We start from the raw sequence: 4,723 nt of genomic DNA on the forward strand, positions 1-4,723 counted from the left end.
CAGCTGTATGTTGAGTTGTGCAACACATTTGTGTCTGGTGAAGCCACCTGTCCACCTACATTGTACAATTCTGACCTTCCTCAGGTCAGTCCCTACGTGTGACGGTGGAGCAGTTAGTAACAAAAAGTGCTATAGAACGTCTTGCTAATATGATGTATTAGGTACAACCACACTGCGGCTTTGGGCTTCTTACTTAAGAATGGAGAAAAAAATGATGCTGAGATTTTGATCTCATGTTTTAAATCTCGCTGTTATAAATAGATAGAATTTCAGCTTAAATATACTAAGGATTTTTTTCACTATGCAAATTATATTGGTTCCTTAGCAACAGAACAAATGTTTCTCCTCTAATTCTGTGTATATTAGTTTAGAGAAGGCACACAATAAGTTAATTAGAGAATGGTTGGGGGTGATTTGTAAATGTCATATTAACATGCTGCCTGCTTTTGTAGCACCCAAAGACTTTAAAATAAATAGATGCCATTTCTGACATGGTTGATTTTTTTTTTTTCCTTCTCTAGAAACTTTCCCAACTAATATTTGGAATGAAGATTTAAAAGTGATATGTGATGCCTTTGGTTGTAACTTCTAATTACAGATGTGCTCTATTTTGAGAAAAACAGATACATAAAAATTTAACCTGAAAATAAAGATAGATCAGGGAAGACTACTAGAATCCCAGAGTATCAGAGGTAGTTCTCATGACCCTTTCATTTTACTGGGAAGAGAACTTGGGCTGAGACTGGGCAAATGACTTACCCAAGAGCCCAGTATCTGTACAAGAAGCTTCCCCTCAAACCCAGGACTCCTAGTCTGCCTGCCACCACCTCCCCATTCCAAGACTTGCTCCTACATTCCTTAAATAACCAACACTTTACTATTTGTTGGTACTGGTTTCTTTCTATTTCTGTCTGTGTTCTATTCACCTTGGATTTGATTTCTACCCAAAATTACCCTGTGTCCCTTCCTCCCATCATGGAGGATTAGCCTATATTACATGTGATTCGTGATGTGTTCTTAAGGACGAGGGTCGGGAGAGGGGTGTGTTGGGGGAAGGAATTCTACAATTTAGAATAAATTCTGAGGTTGAAAATGTGAAGAGAGCTTTGAGAAAATAACGTAAATCAGTTCATTAAAATAATAACTTTCTCCTATTTTAATTACTTCGACTGAGCAATTTGTTAAATTGTGACATGTTTCCACCTGCTTAAAGCACCAGCCTTATTTTGATTATTAACAAATACCAGGCAAAGACTGTCTTTTTATTTTACATCACCTAGTAGAAGGAAGAGCAGTTAAATGGACAATGATATGGACTTTGAATTCAGAGACAAAATTAAATATTGTGTTGGTTAGGGATGCATTTAGCTGCAAGTAACAGAAAACCCAACCAATCGTGGTTTAACCCACAGGACAATTCATTGTTTACATTACATTTAATCTGATAGATGCTGTTTCAGCACTGGTTCAGAATATAAATGACATCAGGGCCGCAGGTGCCACCATAGGTTGTGCTACTGCCCCAAACCTCATGACCTCATAGGACTTGTCCAAAGACAGGAGACACAGGGAGACCAGGAGGCGGGAGGTCTCTTTATACATGTCTTTCCTTTTATTAGGAAAGAAAAAGCTTTCCCAGAAGCCCCCAGGGGGGCATTCTGTTTCATATCATTGGCCACAAGAAGCCACCCTAGCTGCAGAGGAGGCCAAGAAAGCCTCTTTGCTGAGAGGCGGGCAAGGACGAAGGGGCTAGGCACGCAGCTCACTGGCGGCCAGCAGTGACGACCACATACTGGTCTGCTAGCAGAATGCCCAGCCCTGATCCCCTTGGCTCTCACGTTTCTGTACTTGCTAGTCGTGTTCTGGGAGTGGCTGAGGGCTTTCTCTTGGCTACAAGTTATCGGGCCCTTGATGCTGGAGAGTTGTGCCCCTGCGTGCAAACTGGACATGGAGGACAAATTAGAGTTGCCTTAGCTTCCTCTCCCTTGAGTAGGACAACTCGAAGGCATAGTTCACATTGGTTCCCACTGGTTCCCAGTGGTTCCCAGGGGGATCGCGACCCCGATCCCACAGAGGTCGCTTGTCCATCAATACAGTCTGAACCGACTTCCTTAACTTCTCTGTCTCTCTCCTCTACCCCAGGCACCGGATCCCTTAGGCTCATCTTCCAAATACACCATTTGTATTCGAGTCTTGTGTTAGAGTTAGCTTCTGGGGGGAATCCAGCGTAAGATGCTAGCTGTGGGAACCTCTTCAACTTCAGGTCTTCTAACTACGGGAGGGAGAGAATAATCCCCACTCAGATGGGCCACTTGGGAGGATCAATGACAAAACACACGTGCAAACACGTTGCAAACGGCCAACGCCGTACACGGACACAGGGATATTGTGAACTAGAAAACCACGTGCTTTTTCTCTCAAGCCATCAGTTTAGATTCCATTTCTATAATTTTGCCCACACTTGCCAAGGATGGAGACTGAGCAGAGATGCCTTCCTTTGACAGGTAAAGGAAGTGTAATCGCTAAGTGGTACTTTCCCTCAATCTCAGCTAAGAGCCTTGCTTTTATGCTTTTACTGCACAAGGATTCCAAGTAGCTATTATTCTTTAGCGATGGGGGGCGGGGGGGAGGAGGTGATAAAATGGTCCGCACGGTTGCATTATAGTTTTCAATATTCAGTATATTGACAAAGATAAACAGTTAATTCTCTGTCACAGGTACTCAACTGGAAGCCTCTTGGGACTGCCTCAAAAAACTTTATCCCTGTGTCATTTTCTCCACAGGGGAAAAAAGGCACCTCGATGTATTGGATACAATCACCTTAATGAAGCCAGGCTTTTAAAAATAAGCAAAGTCATCTATTTCCATGCAGTTGAAACGCTCATCAAATAGGGCTTGAGGTTTCTTCTCTGTTGTGGCGTTTTTTTCCTTGACCTCCAAGCTGGGAAACTATAGGCCCTGTTCTTCTAACTCCTATCACTTCCTTTGTACTTTTCTCCTGGCCTTCTCGTGAGCTCTTGCCTTGGGTCTAGGCTGTATTGGGGCTGGCTGGCACCCATTCCACCTTCTTCTGATAATGGCACATGTGTTGGGTATTTCCCAGCTCCCCCTCCAAATCCAGGCTCCCATTCTTTGCCCTGCTCTGTGCCCCTGAGGTAGATTTCTACAGACCGCATTACCAAGCTCCCTTGCACGCTGGCTTACCATTGGAAAGTGCTAGCAGGAGCTCAGAGGGTACTAGGAGAGTTGTATGGGTGTTTAGGTGCCCAGTACGGTTCCTGCTAAATTGCTATTTGGTAGGGGGCTTGTTCCTCTACCTACCTCCCCTTTCCTACAGCATCTCTCTGGTTCTACTAATAACTCCCAACTCCCGGAGTGGTGGGGAAGGGGCGGTGATGGCTTTTCATGGTTGCTGGTCTCTGGGGACATCACCACTCCTGTCTGCTCTCTGGGTCTGCACCTCTGTAAACAGTGCTGTGCTAAACTCTCTCAGCCACCCCTTCAAGGGTGCCCTCTGCTTCCTGATGGCTGACACAGCTCCCCAATTTCCTTTTGAGACATTACCTTTGTCCCCCTGGATAGAGCTAGCAGGACATCATTATCAAGGGTGCTGCGTTTCTTTAGTCAGAATGAGGATGGTGTGAGGAAGCCCACCCGGAGGCCGTCTCTCTGAAGCTCAGACCAAGAGCAGAGCAGCCACACACCTGAAGCTCATTTCTCTGGCAGCGTAAGCGGAGGGGCTGATGCACACCTCCTATTGCTCGGACTTCCAGGGCTGCTCTGGTCAGTGGCTTTTCCAGGTCTGGTTCTGCGACCGTCCGCTCCATCCTGTGAGTCTCCCCAGAAGCTTCCAATCAATCCCCTTTTGGTTCAAGTGAAACTTTGTCTGCTTACCTCCAGAGAGTCTTCACTGGTACATCTCCCAAGCAGCTCTTTCCTGGAATTACCTTCCCCTGGCACCCCCCGTGGCCTCACCTGGAGGCCCTTCCCCTGTCCCTTGTTAGGAAATTGAGCCTTTGTCTGCCTTCAGTTACCGCACTTGCTAGTGACCGAGTTTTGGTAGCTTCCTCCCTACTATTCACATGTGTACCCACATTCTATGAGCGTGGATTTCCTGATATTTTCCAGGTCACCCCCCTTTTTGTGGCGCTAAGTTTTGCCTGTGATTCCTGGTTGTACTGGTGCAGGACCCCCAGACCTAAACCCTACCCCAAAATGTCAAACACTATAAGACTGTACCCTAAATTGGTTGAAACCTGTAGCCCTTAACTATAAAGCTGGCTGAGAACACGTTATCATCATAACACGGTTTGAATGTAGCCGGCAGTGCTGTGTTTGAAATGTCAGGGTGCGGTTAGCTTTTAGAAAGATATTTTTTAAATACTGGGAGCAGCCCAGGCTGGCAGTGACAGCTCTCTGACCTGCATGGAGAAGATACCTGGGTAGCCCCATAACTAGAAAAGACCAGAAACCTCTACCTACAACAGGGGTTAAATAGGTCTCAACTGTAGCTGTTGTAACTTCTCCTGTGCCGGGCTGAGAAGCCCCAGGAAGCAGACTCTGAGCCTCTGAGGTTAATTAGGGAATGATCCTGACCTGTGAGGGATGAAAGAAGCAGGATTGGACAGAGGGGGAAGCTGAATTGTGATGTGATCGAAACAAAGACCTCAGCTGATTCCGCAGGGAGTGGGAATGGACTTTCACAGTTGTCCCAAATCTGGGC

Source organism: Rhinolophus sinicus, chromosome 8, assembly GCF_057876585.1.
Source record: "Rhinolophus sinicus isolate RSI-liver-muscle chromosome 8, RSI-T2T, whole genome shotgun sequence".
Classification (NCBI taxonomy): domain Eukaryota; kingdom Metazoa; phylum Chordata; class Mammalia; order Chiroptera; family Rhinolophidae; genus Rhinolophus; species Rhinolophus sinicus.